At 45.7% G+C, this 17845-nt stretch overlaps 1 protein-coding gene across 6 annotated transcripts in view; it reads right to left on the reverse strand.

The window, feature by feature from the left end:
• SIPA1L3 (signal induced proliferation associated 1 like 3) overlaps nt 1–17845 on the reverse strand; it is a 237245-nt gene that overhangs the window by 176777 nt on the left and 42623 nt on the right. For 2 of the 6 annotated variants that reach the window (XM_042919974.1, XM_042919972.1), the window contains exon 2: nt 7785–7868. The exons of the other annotated variants lie outside the window; for them this stretch is intronic. The gene's annotated coding sequence lies outside the window, so the exon portion shown is untranslated. The remainder of the gene's footprint in view (nt 1–7784; nt 7869–17845) is intronic. 6 annotated transcript variants of the gene reach the window in all.

Genomic DNA, 17845 nt, shown 5'->3' on the forward strand with positions numbered 1-17845 from the left:
AAAACCAAAAGAATCAAATAAAAACCAAAAGAAAACACAAAGCTCCTGGAATAGTTGATTATAGCGAGGCTGTAGGATACAAGGTCAATATAAAAACTCAATTGCTTTCCTATATGCCAGCAATGAAAAAGTGGAATTTGAAATTAAAAACTCAATACCTTGGTACACTGGCATCCCTCAAAATGAGATACTTAGGTATAAATCTAACAAAATATGTACAAGAGGAAAACTATAAAATTCTGATGGAAGATATCAAAGAACTAAATAAATGGAGAGATATTCTATGTTCATAAATAGGAAGATTCAGTGTTGTCAAGGTATCTGTTCTTTCCAGCCAGGCGTGGTGGGCGCATGCCTGTAGTACTAGCTACTCGGGAGGCTGAGGCATGAGGATGCCCACTGGGTGTTAGCACTAAGTTCAGCATCAGTACAGTGACCTCCCAGGAGCAGGGGAGCATTAGATTGCCTAAGGAGGGGTGAATCAACCCAGGTTGGAAATGGAGCAGGGTCAAAATTCCTGTGCTAGTCAGTAGTGGGATCATGCCTATGAACAGCCAGTGCCTTCAGCCTGGGCACCACAGTGAAACCTCATCTCAAAAAAAAAAAAAAAAAAAAAAGAGATATCAGTTCTTTCCCACTTAATCTGTAGATTCAATGTAATCCCAGTGATTCTGAATATTGACAAAATGATTCTAAAGTTTACATGGAGAGCAAAAGCCCTAGAATAGCCAAAACAGCACCTTTTGGGATGAGCACTGGGTGTTGTATGGAAACCAATTTGACAGTAAATTTCAAAAAAAAAAAAAAAGAGAGAGAAAAAAAAAAAAAAAAAAAAAAAAAGAATAGCCAAAACAATATTGAAGAAGAAGAGCAAAGTCAGAGGACTGATAATACCCAATTACAAATCTACAGTAGTTAAGGGGCGCCTGGGTGGCTCTGTCAGTTAAGCATCCAACTTTGGCTCAGGTCATGATCTCATGGTTTGTGAGTTCGAGCCCTGAGTCGGGCTGTGTGCTGTCAGTTCAGAGCCTGGAACTTGCTTTGGATTCTGTGTCTCCCTCTCTCTCTGCCCCAACCCCAACTCATGCTCTCTCAAAAAATAAATATTAAAAGAAAAATTAAACAACAACAAAAACCAAAGCTACAGTAGTTAACACAGTGTAGTATTGGTAAAAGAACAGACAAATAGATTAATGGAACTGAATAGACCCACATAAGTACAGTCAACTGATCTTTGACAAAGGAGCAAAGATGACACAACAGAGCAAAGATAATCTTTTAGACAAATGGTGCTGGAACTGAACATTCACACGCAGAAAAACGAATCTAGACACAGACCTTACATCTTTTGCAAAAGTTAATGCAAAAGGGACCGTTCACAGACTTAAATGTAAAACAAAAAATCCTAAAACTCCTAGAAGATAACACAGGGGAAAACCTAGATGACCTTGGGTATAGTGATCATTTTTTAGATACAACACCAAAGGCATAATCCATGAAAAAAAGAGTTGAGAAACTGGGCTTCACTAAAATTCAAAACTTCTGCTCTGTTAAAGACAATGTCAAGAGAATGAGAAGACAAGCCACAGATTATGAGAAAATATTTGCAAAAGATTTAAAAAATGGGCCAAATATCTTTTTTTAATTTATTTTTTTACGTTTATTTATTTTTGATAGACAGAGAGAGACACAGCACAAGTCGGGGAGGGGCAGAGAGAGAGGGACACAGAATCCAAAGCAGGCTCCATGCTCCCAGCTGTCAGCAAAGAGCCTGACGTGGGGCTCGAACTCACAAACCATGAGACCATGACCTGAACCAAAGTCGGACGCTTAACTGACTGAGCCACCCAGGCGCCCTTAATGGGCCAAATATCTTAACAGACATTTCACCAAAGAAGATACACAGATGACAAACAAGCATATGAAAAGATGCTCCACATTATATTCAACAGGGAAATGCAAATTAAAACAAGAGGGGCACCTGCTTAGCTCAGTCAGTAGAGTATGTGACTCTCGGGGTCATGAGTTCAAGTCCCATGATGAGCATAGAGCTTACTTAGAAACAACAGCGAGATACCACCACACACCTAGTAGAATGGCCAAATCCAGAACATAGTAGAATGGCCAAATCCAGAACACTGACACCAAATGCTTGTGAGGATGTGGGAAAACAGGAACTCCCATTCACTGCTAATGGTAATGCAAAATGGTACAGCCACTTTGGAAGACAATTTGGTGGTTTCTTATAAAAGTAAACATACTCTTACCATTCGATCTAGCAATCATGCTCCTTGGTATTTACCCAAAGGAGTTAGAAATTTCTGTTCATGTAAAAACCTACACAGAGATGTGTATAGCAACTTTATTCATAATTTCCAAAAGCTGGAAGTAACCAAGACGTCCTTCAGTAGATGAACGGATAAACTCTGGTACATCCAAACAGTGGAACATTACTCACGCCGTAAAAAGACATAGAGAAACCTTAAGTGTATTTACTAAGTGAAAGAAGCCAATCTGGAAAGGCTACATACTGTATTATTCCAATCATACAACATCCTGGGAAAGGCAAAACAATGGAGGCAGCAAAGAGACTGATGATTACCAGGGGTTAGGAGGAGGAAAGGATGAACTGGTGGAGCACACAGGATTTTTAGGGCAGTGAAACTACTCTGTATCGTACTACAATGGTGGGTATGTGTCATTATACATTTGTCCAAACTCACAGAATGTACCCCAAGAGTCTGTAAACTATGAACTCTGGGTGATGACGCCATGTCTGTGTAGGTTCATCAATTGTAATAATGTACCACTTTGGTGGATGATGTTGATAACAGGGGAGGTCCATGCATGGGTGGGGTAAGTATGCACCCCCATACCGTGCATGGGTAGGGGGTATCCTCCATTGTGCTATGAATCTGAAAGTGCTCTGAAAAGCAAACACTATTAAAAAAAAATCAGGCTAGGGGCACCTGGGTGGCTCAGTTGGGTAAGGATCCGACTTCGGCTCAGGTCATGATCTCATGTTTCAGGAGTTCTAGTCCCGCATTGGGCTCTCTCTTGTCAGCAGAGAACCAGCTTCAGATCCTCTGTCCCCTCTCTCTCTGCCCCTCCCTGGCTCATTCATAGTCTCTCTCTCTCTCCCCCCACCCTCTTTCTCTCAAAATAAATAAATAAATAAATACTAAAAAAAAAAATTAGGCTAACAAAATAAGCCATCAATAAAAAGGTTCATGTTATTCTGAAATACCAGATATTCAATTTAAAAAAATGAACATTATGAAAAGTAAGGGTTTTATTTTGATTTTTTTAAGTTTATTTATTTTGAGAGAGAGAACAAGAGCTCAAGCTGCAGAGGGGCAGAGAAGGTGAGAATTCCAAGCAGGCTCCACACTGTCAGTACAGCACCTGACACGGGGCTCAATCCCACGAATTGTAAGATTACTACCTGAACTGAAACCAAGAGCCAGACACCCAAACAACTGAGCCACCCAGGAACCCCGTTTTTTGTTTTTTTGTTTTTTTTAATCAAGACTTGCTTTTTCACATGTCTGTAATGGGCCTAATGCAGACCCATCTCTTGGGGCTGCTGAGAGGGTTAACTGAGTTAACCAAGCACCTGCAATGCCTGGCACATGGTCGGTGCACAGTGTTACTTATTGTTATCTCCAGCACCCTGGACAGTGCCCTGACACACAGTAGGCACTCCCTGGCCCAAGGGGGCCCAGCCATCTGCAAAAAGAGGCCCAGCCCAAGGGAGGTGATGACCTGGAAGGCCTCTAGGAGCCAATGGGATGGTCCTCTAGGCAAACAGGCAAGTAGGTAAACAGACCTGCACGGAAAAAAAAAAAAACCGGTTCTGCAGCCTTTCTCCAGCTGCTCTAGGCACTCTTCCCCAGAGCCTGCCTCTCGACTTTGATCTAGGAGGTATAATTGTTGCCCTGATTAGACGGATACAACTCAAGGGGCTTTAGAACTGTGTCCCTCACAAACTTTCCTCCAGCACTTCAGGCTGGAGGCCAGGAGTTCTGCCACAATCCATAGGTTACTTTCTGCAAATCAACCCCAACAATGTGGACGTGGACGTGTGTCATATGCTGGGAGGAGAGCCCCTCCTGATGGTTAGACTTGCAAATACTTACGGAGCACCCCTGTGATAACGCATTTCTATTCTACTGGGAGAGACAATTAGGAAAACTCTAGATTTCCCAGCCGTCCTTGCAGTTAAGGGCAGTCACGTGGTTTTATATGGCCCATGACATATAAAGAGAAGTCTAGTGGAATTACCATTCTTGACAATCCTTTGCTCCAGGTATTTGTAGAAGGGTGTTTTTTGGAAGTGGTGAGGTGCTAATGGTAACAAAGGGCACTGTTTCCCTGAAATGATGGTGGCACTGCTATCACTGACATTAAGTTCCCCAGAGTCTCATGTAGAGACTCTGACGGAAAGCAGAGTGTGTGCAGTAACAATAATAATAATAATAGCTGGCATCCACTGAGGTCACTACTTGCATGCACTATTTTAAGTGCAATACAAATGTTAACTCCTTTCCTCCTCAGCAAAGAACCAAGACGCAGGGGTTACGTTACTTGCCCAACGTAGACAGTAACTGGCAGAGAGGGGTTATCAGTATCCAGGTGATCAGGCTCCCAAATCAAAAGTCTTCGTTGTGAGCTATGTTAAGTGTGAGCCCAAGTCAAGCCTATAAAAATAAATGAAGCCCTCATTACCACATATTGAGCATTTACTATGTAGCAACCTCGGAACTGAGCACGGTGTGTGTGTCACCCTCCAAAAACCCCTGTGGTTGGCATCGTGACTGTGTCTACTGAAAAGATGAGAGGTGATGGACTTGTCCTGTGTCACATGATTGGTAAGGACCCTTGAGGCCAGAGGCACAGGCCTGCAAACCACTAGATGCTAGATCACAACTCCTAGGAAGAGCTTACAAGAGAAATTTTCTTTCATTATCAACCACAGTCAATAACCTGATCTCAAGGACATTCTTGGCCTCTCCTTTGCCACACGTGATAAAGGCCATATGCACTTGGCCACAGAGAAAAGCAGGGCATGTAAGGAAACAGAGCAGAACCTCACACCCAGGTGCTCCTAGAATCAAGGCCACAGTTCCTCCCTCGACCTTCAGGCCCTGGCAGACAGAACAGGGCCCTCCTCCTTTGCTTTAGCTCACAGGCCCTCCCTCTACCTGGAGGAAGCCACACTCCCCAGGACCTCCACACATGCTGTTCATGCTGTTTTCTCAATACATGCTCTTCCTCAATACACACCTTTCTCTCTCCCCTAATTAACCCCTAGTGTTCAACCACTGGACTGGATAAACAGAGATTTAAAAAAAGAAACAAAAAACTGCAAAGTGTAGGATAGGGTGTTTGCTACATTTTGTATAAGGAAAAGGGGTATAAAAATAGATTATCAGTATTTGCATTAAAACACTTTAGAAGGATATGCAAAAACTAATACAAATGATTGCTTAAGGGGTGGAGGAACAAGGCAAGCAGGAAAAGGAGTAGCAGAGAAAGACCTGTCACTGTGTGTCCACACACACACACACACACACACACACACACAGGTGGACTTTTCAAGCATATAAATGCATGGTCTAATTTTTAAAAAGGGTCACAAGTAAAAACAAAGCAGGAGTAATGGACAGAGAGGGTCAGAGAAGGCACCGGAATGCATCCTTGGGTGGGACTGCCTGAGAATGTCTGACTCCCCCACGTGCCTGTGGATTCCCGAGCGCAGGCCCAGACCTGCTGTGGCTGCCAACCGGGAGCCTGCCACGCAGCTGGTGCCCAAGAAATGCTTAGGGTGAGCGTGAGTGGATGCACCAACCAACCCACCTCCTGCCGCACACCTGAGCTTGGCCCACAATTTGCAGCCCGGCTGTCTCCATGAAACAAATGGGTGAGGGGGAAGGGAACATAGTCACCTTGCAAGGAAAGTGCTCTACGACACACTATTGAAGGAAAGCATGTGGTGCAAGGATCAGTAAACCCTTTCCGAAGAGCCCCCAGAGAGTAAATACTTTAAGTCTGGGGGCCATGTGGTCTCTGTCGCAACTGCTCACCTCTGCTGTCGGCGTGGACGCAGCCACACACCATACATAACCAAAGGAGCTTGGCTGTGTTTCAGTAAAACTTTATTCATGGATGCGGAAGCCCAAAGGCCGTGTGATTTCACACGTCATGAAATGTTCTTTTGATTTTTTTTCAACCGTTAAAAATGTAAAAGTGTAAAAGCCTGGGTCCTACAGAAACAGGCAGTGGAGCCAAATATGGCCCGTGGACTGTGGTCTGCTGCCCTCGGTGTTGATGAGAGACTGGCCAGCATTTATACAGTAGTCGTACATACACAGAGACTTTCTGAAAGGAGACAGGCCACAGTGGCTGCTTCTGCTTCTGTGACTGCTTCAGGGGAAGGAAGAAAGTTGATTTTATTTTTCACTGAGGTACCGTGTGCAAATTAATGAAATACTGTTTTAAACTCAGTACTACGGAGAGAAAGGAGACTGTATGGCGTGAAGAGCCTAAGCTCTGGAGTGAGAGACCGTGGCCAGAATACCAACTCTCTTCCTCACTGGCTGGGAACCCAAAAGGTATTTTTCCTCCCTGAGTCTCAGCGCCATGGGGATCATGTTAATACTGCCCTCATGGGATGTAATGAGGATTCCATGGGTTAATCCCTTTGAACAGTGTCAGGCACCTGGAAAGTGCTAGCTATTATTATCTTTCTTATTAAGAGTCTTTTTTGTGGAGAAAAGCCATTCTCTGAAGGGAAGCCTGAAACGTAACCGCGGCTATGAAACTCCCCTTGAGAGCCCGCCCAGGCCCACAGTGAGTCATCCAACTGTTCACATAATAGATGCCTTGTGACGTGAGGAAGTTCATTTGTATTAGCAACCGCATTCCACAGAGATGCATCCTGGAGCCACGTCTACACATCCTGTTCCACAGAAAAGGCAGCCAGCTCCCCAATTCTGGGTCTGTCCCCAACCATCACACTGGGTGGGCTGCAGGGCTACGCACCTAGGAGATCATTCAGTGGCCATTTATTAAACATCTACTGTGTGCAAGAACATGCAGGCACATGCCCCTCTGTGCTTTACCTGGAAGCTGCAGGTGCAACCATGAGCTTCTTTTAAAATCAGTGGTGGCTATAGAGAGTAGATGCTTTGGTTGTGTGTTCCCATAAACTTCTTGCATTTTCCTGTGTGTCTGTTCATTCAAGAATTATTTACTGGGGGTGGGGGGGGGGGGGTGCCCGCGTGGCTGAGTCAGTTGAGCATCCGACTTCGGCTCAGGTCATGATCTTGCGGTCCATGGGTTTGAGCCCCGTGTCAGGCTCTGTGCTGACAGCTTGGAGCCTGGAGCCTGTTTCAGATTCTGTGTCTCCCTCTCTCTCTGCCCCTCACCTGCTGGTCCTCTCTCTCTCTCTCGCTCGCTCTCTCAATAAATAAATAAATAAATAGATAGATAGATAGATAGATAAATAAACAAACAAACTTAAAACAAAACAAAAAAGGGGCGCCTGGGTGGCGCAGTCGGTTAAGCGTCCGACTTCAGCCAGGTCACGATCTCGCGGTCCGTGAGTTCGAGCCCCGCGTCAGGCTCTGGGCTGATGGCTCGGAGCCTGGAGCCTGTTTCCGATTCTGTGTCTCCCTCTCTCTGCCCCTCCCCCGTTCATGCTCTGTCTCTCTCTGTCCCAAAAATAAATTAAAAAAAAAAACAAAACAAAACAAAACAAAAAAAAAGAACTATTTACTGACCTCCTAAGGGCCAAGTGTTGTTCTAGGCACTTGGTCTTAACCAGGATCCTCATTCTCCAGCTCTTTCCCTCTGAACTTTGAGACCTGTCAGGAAGATACCTTGTGTTACGACTGTCTCCTCTGTGTCCTCTGTGCTCAGCACAGGCCATGGCACAAAACAGGCAAATAACCAGGGGCCTGGGGGTAGGGCAGTGGGCGGCCAGCATGGCGAATCACAGGCCCCGCCCAGCCACATGATCCAAGCTGGGCCAATCAGCTGCTCTTCCTCAGGAATGTGAATTCCAAGCTGCTGACAAAAATAACACTAATGCTACTAATAACGTACTCACGACACAAATAACAAAATAATGATAATAATAACAGGAATAAAATAAAAATAGTGGCTTTCATCTAGCCACATACTCTGTACTCAGCACTGTTTTAAAAGTCCCAAGTGTCACCTTACAGGGTCCTCGCAGGAACTCTATGTTTATCCCTTTCAGCTGACAAACCGAGGCACAGAAAGACTGGGAAACTTGTGAAGCAGCAGTGAGGTTGGGATTCACGCCAGCTACAGTCTTCACTGCCACCTCACCGCCTCCTCCTCTGCCAGGACAGCCCTGAAGACGTGGCCCCGAATACCCGCCTCAAGATGCCCCAGGGCTGCCTGACCCCAGTCTTACTTCTAGTGCACGTGTCCAGGCTGGTTTCTATTGCTTGCAACCCAAGAACCCTGACTGATAAACCAGGACTATTTACTTGGCTTCACACCTGCCAGTGAGCTGGCACTGCTTCCCAGTGCCACAGGGTGGGGGTAGCTTGTGAACATTGTAGGAGGTGGAACTGGTGGTCGGGGCATTCACGGGCAGCCTGCACCTACACACGCAGCCATATTTCCATGGAGGGAAGGAAATCCAACAGGAGCAGGAGGGAGAGCAAAAGAGCTACGTTAGTGGATGCCGTCCCCAGAGGACCACTGCCGGCACTTTGGGTGGAACAATCCCGTGTTACGACATCAGTCTTCTGCATCGCAGGAAATTTAACATTCTTGGCCCCCATGTTACCGTGAGACCAAACGGCTCCACACATTTCTGAATGCCTCCCAGGGGGTGGTATCCAGTGGTTGCGCCTCACACCCCCACCCCATGTCTGGTAGCCCACCTGTCAAGCACTTTCCTAACTTGGATTCTGGTTTTCTATTAGCTGTTTTTAAGTCCCACAACATAAAAGGTTTAATCACTTAATACCCACAGAGCCCCTGCCGCATGCCTGGAGCAGCTCTAGAGGTCTTGTCTACAATATTCAATTGCCCCTCACAGGAACCAGTGCAGTGGACACCATGACCAAAGTCGCCGCTCCCATCTTAAAGATGAGGAAACCGACTTGCTGGGGGGTGGGGGAGGGGGGAGGGGGTGGGTGGAGCCTTGATGGCAGGCATTCTCCTCAGAGTCCAGTGGGAGTTGGCAGGTTACGACCAGTACTTAGGCCTTTCAACTTCACCCTGGAGGTGGTCTGCTTCCCCTCTGCCCAGATGCTGCCCTCTCGGCCTCAAGGCTCTGCACAGACACACACCTTCTCACGAAGCCCCCTCGCCACCTTCCCCAACCCCTGGGTCTGGCCCTTTGCTCCACACGTTAATATGCCCTCCAAGTTCCCTATATTTTCACTTTATGGTATTTATCACGGTGGCAGTCAATGTTTGTGAAGTTATTTGTTTAGTGTCTAAATCCTCTGCCTCCCTTCCAGATCGTCAATTTCATGAGGGCAAGGACTTGCTTAATGATGTACCTGTGTGTCCCTGGCACCTGGTTGGTGCGCGCCGTAAATATGTGCTTAGTAACAAATCAACTGCTTTTTTTAAAAATTCATGTTTAAAACTAGGACAGCAAAACACTGGCTCTTAAAACCTGAAACCAGGCTGAGGGCTGGCCTAGAACTGATAAAGAGATCAGTAGTCACTTGAGCTTTTACATGGTGGCGCTAAGGAGGGGGGAGATGTACCAGTGCGATGGCACAATTATGGAAACTCAAAAGTCATCGTTAAAAATAAATACTGGGGAAACAAAGGCATGAAAGTAAACACACATTCTTCTGTCCAGAATTTCAAGCCTCTACTCCTGCACTTTACCTTCCCCCTCTCCTTCCTCCTAAGGTAAATTAAAAGCACAGGCCACAAGTGGACCCTCTGGGGACAAATCCTACCTCTACCACAAATAAACAAACATGATCTTGAGCGGGTCAATTAATCCCTGTGCATCAGGAAAATGGTGACACAGCAGGGTCCAGCTCTCAAGGTTGCTGTAAAATGAATTCATCCATGCACCCTGCCAGGTATACAGTAAGTGATCAATAAAGACCAGCTGTTACCATTATTATCATCAGTATCACTGGTCTTCAACCCCTACAACCAAGACCATGGGGAGGTCACTTTGCCAATGGGCCATACGTGTCCTGCAATATCCTACCTCTGTACACCCAAGCTGCCCACTCTCTTTGTTGCTAACTTTCTTGGATTCTGAGCTGATAAATCAGTCCCCATCTGCCTTGGGTGATCTAAGATGAGTTCTGACACTTAGAATCAAGCATTCCAATACAATACCAACATTTAGTCATTTGAGAAGCCAACCACACATCTATGGCACAGCAAAAAGGTACAAAGAGGTTGCATCAAATGTTTACCTCACACATATTCAATGATGCACCTGACCCCCTCAATCCTCTCACCCCCTAAAAAAGGACAAATAATTTAAATAGCACAGATGTCCACTATTCCACTTCATGAGCATTTGTTCTGGTGTGAATGTGAGATGAGAGTCAAGCATATGTTATTCCCTTAGGCAAGCTCAGTTCATCATGGAGCAGCCTGCCCCTCTGAGTAGCATCTAGTGTTTCAAAAAGCACATTTTTCATACAACGTGGCCTCTAAAGGCAAACTCCTTTGGCAGGTGCTTCTCAGAAGAAAGAACAGACCTCAGAAAGAAACTGGCTGCATGCGGTATAGTGTAATATTGACTTCTCCCAATACCCATTCTCCCTTTCCCTTTAATAACTGAACTCCTACATTTAGCCAGGCACATGGCTGATGTGAATGAAGACTATAGTTCCCAGCCTCCCTTGCAGCAATTTGGTCACCTGACCAAATTCAGACCAATGAGATGGGAGTGGAAGAGGTGTGTATGACTTCTGGTCACCCCTCTGAAGCGTGGTAGAATTCAGGAACTGAACTCCAGTAATTTAGAGGGGTAGATGGAGATGACCTCTTTACTTTCACTTTTGAGAAGTAGACGTCAGAAAGTCCCCGGCACACCAACATTAAGAACCTCTGCCTTGTTCTTCAAAAAGTTAAAACATAGTTACCACATGGCCCATCAATTCCACTTTTAGGTATACATCTAAGAAAACTGAAGAATACGTTCACATAAAAATTTATACATAAATGAAAGTTCACACTTCATTCAGAAGAGCCAAAAAGCGGAAATAATCCAAAGGTCCATCAGCTGATGAATGGAGAAGCAAAATGTGGTACACCCCTACAAAGGAATGCTCAGCCATAGAAAGAAATGAAGTACTGGCCATCATCATGCTGAGTGAAAGAAGCCAGACACAAAAGGCCCGATATTGCATTATTCAGTTTACATGAAAGGTCCAGAACAGGCAAATCCATGGAGACAGAAAGTAGATTAGTGGTTGCCAGGGGTTGGGAGGAGGGGGAGAGGGGGAGTGAATAGGTTCTGGGTTTCTTTGGGGGGTAATGAAAACGTTCTGCAATTTGATTGTGATGATAGGGCACAACCTTGTGAATACACTGAGAACTACTGAATTGTACACTCAAAAGGGTAAATTTTGTATGAATCTTAGGTAAAAAAAAAAAAAAAAAAATGTCCTGCCTTAAGACTAAAGGAGGCTCTGTCTTCTCTCACATCCTCCCTTCCCCTGGGCTGGAATGCCCATGATGGTGGGGAGTCATCCTGGACCACGCAGATGAGGGCAACATCCCGGGAATGGGGAGTGACAAACTGGCAAGCCCCCAACGCTGCGAAGCCGCCGTGTCAGCCCCGGGCTGCTCACTCTCAAACTGTTTCATGAGCAACAAATTAACTGCTCTCTCATTTACACCACTACTATTCTGGGTCTGTGACAGCAGCCAAATCTATTATTTAACTAATGCTCGACATCTTAAGGAAAGGTTAAAGGTGGTCTCACTCTACAGTATTTCTGCTTTACCTGATGACTGCCCAAATTAACTCTTCCATAAGATACACCCCCACGTCCTTGAGCGTTCCCACACCTGCCTTCTGCCAGGGAAGAAAACTGGCGACCTCTTCACTCTGCACTAAGAGGCTGACTGTGGCTTTAGGAGAGAAGGGGGTGACCTGGAACAAGGCTTCCATCCTTGACAAGAATCTCCTCGCAGAGATTCTGAAGTGTAAGCAGCGTGGTCAAAACACTTGACCTTAGCTTTCCACTCCCTGGCCTCCTCAGATATAAGATGACTAACAGGCTAATTAAAAACATGTGTTAACTGTCATACTCCAGTGAACGTGAAGTTTTCATTGTTAGGAGATGTAGGTGAGAGGTCAACTGGCCCCAAGACTCTAAAAGGAAGTTCTGGGCATCATTCCTGCCAACAGGCCTACAAAAATATGGCTGAAGCATGCATTTCAGTTAATCAACTAGTAAAACTTTCCCTTCAGGTTTTTAATACTTCCGGCTAGTCATTATTCCCTGCTCCAGTTCAGTGACAGGCTAGCAGTAATTTTAAATGAGTAAACTATTCCAATTCAACCACATTCATTTAATAAACCTTTTTGTTTTTTTGGGTTTTTTTGAGCACCTATTCTGTATCGGGGACGCAATGGGAGGGAATATAAATAGGCCTGGGCTTGACCTTCCTGTGGGGAAGACAGACATTAAACACGTAAAGGTAAACATAATGTATAATTAAATATGATAACTTCTCTGAAGGCTTGCCAGGTGAGAATAACAGGGGCCCTAGTTTAGATTCAGGATGGTCCAGGAGGGCCTTTTAGAAGACTTGACATTTAGGATGCGATCTGAGGGATAAGAAGGACAAGACCAGGGGTGCCTGAGTGGCTCAGTCAGTTAAGCAGCTGACTCCTGATTTCAGTTTAGGTGGTGATCTCACGGTTCATGTGATCAAACCTCATGACAGGCTTTGCGTGGACAGCACTGAGCCTGCTTGGGATTCTCTTTGTCTCTGCCCCTTCCCTGCTCACGCTCATGTGTGTGCACGCGTGCTCTCTCTCTCTCAAAATAAAGAAACTTAAAAAAATAAACAAAGAAGGACAAGGCCAGGTGAAAAGCCAACAGGCAGAGAGCATTTTAAGGTCAGAGGAGAGCACATACCAAGGCTCTGAGGTAGGAAAACAGCTTGGCTTGTTGGAGAAACTACACGAAAGCCTGGCTGTTGCGCCGTGAGCGAGACTGGCAGGGGCCGCATCATGGTGCACGTGTAGGCCACAACAAGGACTTCTTCCCACAAAGCACCCTATTTTCACTTGGAGTCCAGACAGCCCCCACTTTCAGGCCACGAGATAGACATCCAGGGAGCTCCAGCCCTGACCCCGGCCTAACAAAGCCCACGAAGGCATCCTGTCTTCCCCCCGTCGTGGCAATGGTAATGGTTGTGGCACGTGACCTAAGCCGACACACAGTGAATTTAAGAACTTTTGGAGAAGGTCCCACGAAAAAGGTCTTTCATTCTCTTTTTCCATTGGACTTGCGCCTCATAATTCAAGGCTGAGGCTGAGATTTGTTGCAATCATCTTGTAACTATCAGAGAACAACCAACTTGAGACCAGAACTGTGATAAATATATAGTTGGTCTTTGTCCCTGGTTGCTGACACAAAGCTTCTAAAATCCTTAACGTTTCTTTTTTTATATATGTATTTTTTAAATTCTTTTTTAATGTTTGTTTATTTTTGAGAGACAAAGACAGAGCACAAGCAGGGGAGGGGCAGAGACACGGAACTTGAAGCAGGCTCTAGGCTCTGAGGTATCAGCACACTGTCCGATGCAGGGCTGGAATTCACGAACTGCGAGATCATGACCTGAGCCAAAGTCGGACGCTTAACCGATTGAGTCACACAGGTGCCCCTAAAATCGTTAGAATTTCTTGAATGACAGGGGTGATGGGAACATCTTGTGTTATTCCTAACAAGCCCCTTTCAACCACACCTGCGTTTATGCTAATAAAGCCACCCTTGGCTGAGAGGCCCCTAGATAGCTTCGGGAAAGGGGCTGGTCACTAGAAAGATCAAGGCATGGTGAAAGGGTTGGAACTGGCAGTCCCACCCATCCCTCAACCTACAGGAAGGGAGATGGGCTGGAGATAGAGCTAACCATCCCCGGTCAGTGATTTAATCAACAGTACCTGCATAATGAAACCTCCATAAAAGCCCCTCAACACCAGGTTTGGAGAGCTCCCCGGTTGGTGAACACATGGGAGGTGGTGTGCCTGAAATGGTCATGGAAGCCCTGTGCCTCTTCCCCTGGATCTTGTCCCATGCATCTCTTCCATTTGCCTGTTCCTTAGTCACAACCTTTGTAATAAACCAGGAAACGTAAGGAAAGTGTCTTCCTAAGTTCTGTGAGCCATTCTAGCAGCAAATCATCAAACCTGAGAAGGGGGTTATTGGAACCCCAATTTACAGCCAGTTGGTCAAAAGTACAGGTGGCAATCTGGAATTTTCTATTGGTGTCTGAAGTGGGGGCAGTCTTGTGGGACTGAGCCCTTAACCTGCAGGGTCTGTGCTAACTCTGGGTAGTTAGTGTCAGAAATGAATTGAATGGCAACATACCCAGTTGGCATCTGGAGAGTTGGAGAATCAGTTGGTATGAGGAAAAACCCCACACATTTGGTGCCCTAAATGTTATGAGTAAAAACAGCTCAGAGGAACCATCTGAGAGATCAAGGAGAAAAAAATCTCAGTATTGGTAATAACATTATCTGAACTCTGGATCAAGCTGTACCTAAACCAGATTACCCCTGGACTTCAATTATGTTAAGCCAATAATCTCTCAATTTCCTTAAACCAGTTTGGGTTGGGTTTTCTGTTCCCTGTAGCCCTAAGATCCTGACTGCTAGAAATGGGAAATCACTGGAGTGTTTACGAACGGGCTATGATGTGACTTCATTTCTATCTCTGGAGAATGGAACGGAAGAGGCTTGAACAGAAGCAGTGAGTCAATCAGGAGGTATGGCAATGGTCCCATGGAGAGAGGAGGTCATCAAAGCCCCTCAATAAGACTAACATTACTGAGCAATTACTATGTGACAGGAACGGAGCTAAGTGCTTTATTGGTATGAACTAATAACCCAACAGCCCTGGTGCATGGGCAGTATGACCAATGCGATAGGTTGAATTATGTCCCTCTCAAATTTATGTGTTGAAGCCTTAACCTTCAGTACTTTAGAATCTGACCTTATTTGGAGATAGGGTTGCTGCAGATGTAGCTGGTTAAGTTAGAATGAGGTTACACTGGGTGTAACCCTAATCCAATATGTCTAGTGTTCTTACAAGAAGGGGAAATTTGGACACAGACATACACAGAGAGAACACAAGGTGAAGATAAAGGCAGAGATTAAGGTGATGCAGCAGAAGCCAAGGATTGCCAAATACTATCAGCAAACCACCAGAAGCTAGAAGTAAGGTACGGAACAGATTCTTCCTCATGACCCTCAAAAGGAATCAGCCCTGTTGACACCTTTATCTCTAACTTGCAGCCTCTAGAACAACGGGACAATTAATTTCCGCTGTTTGAGCCACCCAGTCTCTAGTACTTGGTTATGGCAGCCCCGGGAAACTAATACTGCAAAGAGGAAACTGAGGCCCAGAAGGGCATGGTAACCTGCAGCCAATTCCCCAGTCAGCAGTGTTAAGTCCCAGGTCTGTCCACCTTGGGAAGCCATGTTTCCAACCACTGTGCTTGCTCCTCTGGCCTTGTGGGAACGGCTCTGCCCTCAACCCTGGGATATAGAAAAGTCCTGAGCCCTCCCTGTTTTTCATCTGCACGACTGACACCTGCCCCACCCCCGACCCCCGACTGCTTGGCAGGTGAGGAGAACAAACGAGAATGGCTGCAGAGGTGCAAGTCTCTGGAGGCCACACAGAAGCAAGACAATCCTGGCCAGTATTCTGAGCATTAGAAAACACTGGAGAGGAGGGTGGAGGCGAATCAAAACCACTTCCCCGCCCCGAATGGCTGGCACGACATGATCCGGCCTCTCCCTCCTGCGGCAGACTGGAGAACAGAGTTGGCCTCTGATGGGCAACACAGAGGGAGGTAGGCCTGTGGCAGAAGTCATCCAGAAGACACAGGAATGCTCCTGAATCCCAGATCAGGAGTCCACGACCCACCACTCTGAGCTGGTCAAATGACATCCCTCCAGCCCCCGCGAAATCAAGGCCCCGTCACTCTCCCTTAAGGAAAGGGAGCTCTGTCCAAACCTGTCCTTGTCATCTTGAGCAAGTCACTGCAAAGCATCCCTTGTTGAGCCCAAGCAGGTGGCACATGTGACTGGCAGAAACCCATGGCTACTGGGGCAAGCTGGGAAGGGCAGCTCCCTTCCAGCTGCCTGCCAGCTCCCTGCAATGCTGATTCTCCCTCCTGAGGAACATTTCTTCAAAGAGATCATTTCTGGACCAAGGATTAAAACCCAAGAGGAATTCAAAATGAATTATTAGCACTTCCTTTGGGAAAAACAGTGAGCCATGGATCACACAGCCGGGAAGTGGGGGGGACTCTGTGTCTAGACCAAATGGTACTAACGGAGTGGGTAGAGAACTAGCCCAGTACACACCCGGGCCATGCAAAATCATGTGTTCAATCACAGCTTGCCACTTCTAACGTGTGTATTTCCCCAAAGTGCCTACCACACACAATGATCAGAAATGCAGCAGGTGCTTCTGAGGGTGGGCAGGAGGCGGCAACGTCCTGCTGTACTGAAGACACAGCTGAAGGCTGGGTCTCTGACATGAACCCTGCAGAGACAGGGCCTGTGACAGAAGGGCTGAAATGGCATTTGATGTCAACTCAACACAGCTGATGACACCAACATCAGAAAACATTCCAAGTGCAACTAAGGACTGGAAAATGCAAGAGCTGGTGGGACGGGCGGCGGCAGGGAGACAGTCTGCTGCCATTTTCCTTCACTCTACATGGCAAAAAGTTATGAAGGAAATTAAATGTTTAAAATATTTAAAAGTATAAGAACTGGCAAAATCATAATCACTGTGAGAACACACTTCTTTTAGGAGAGTAACAGATAAAGCTGGCCAAAAATAAGGCTAGAGAAATTCAAATAACACAAACTAGCAACTTGGTTTTAAAGGTTTATATAAAACTCTTTTACCAGAACGCAGATGAGATTCAGTCTTTATAAAATATCCATTGAATGTTCATAAAAACTGATTCTATGTTAGGAAAAGAAAGAAAAAAAAAAACCTTAAATTCTCCAAAAGAGAATTTCTCTTATCACAATACTCTGACTCTAATGCATTTAAACTATCAAGGAAGAACAATTTTGGGAAAGGATTAACGAGAAACCTAAGAATGGTTCACAACTCGGCTGCATGTCACAATTACCTGGAGAGTTTAACCTATCCTGAACCCTGGACCTTCCCCCACCGAGTCTTATCTCACTGGTCTGGGAATCTTATTTTTCAAAGTTCCCCAACTCTACCTGATGTTACTCAGGAGTTACTACTGTTTTAGCGATAATAATGGTATTGTGGTTACGTTTTTTAAAAAGAGACCTTCTCCAGGCACCTGGGTGGTTCAGTTGGTTAAGTGTCTGACTTAGGCTCAGGTCATGGTGTCACGGTTCGTGAGTTCGAGCCCTGCATTTGGGCTGTTGTCAGCACAGAGCCTGCTTCGGAACCCCCGTTCCCCACCCCCCGCCCCGCCCCTCCCATGCTTGTGCGCACACGCGCTCTCTCTCAAAAATAAATAAACATTTAAAAATTTTATAAAAAAGAAAAAGAAAGACCTCCTTTTAGAACTACATGCTGAAATACTGGTGGGTGAAAGGAGATAATGTATATAGTGTGTGCTTTGA

Source organism: Panthera leo, chromosome E2 (genome assembly GCF_018350215.1).
Source record: "Panthera leo isolate Ple1 chromosome E2, P.leo_Ple1_pat1.1, whole genome shotgun sequence".
Taxonomy (NCBI): Eukaryota; Metazoa; Chordata; class Mammalia; order Carnivora; family Felidae; genus Panthera; species Panthera leo.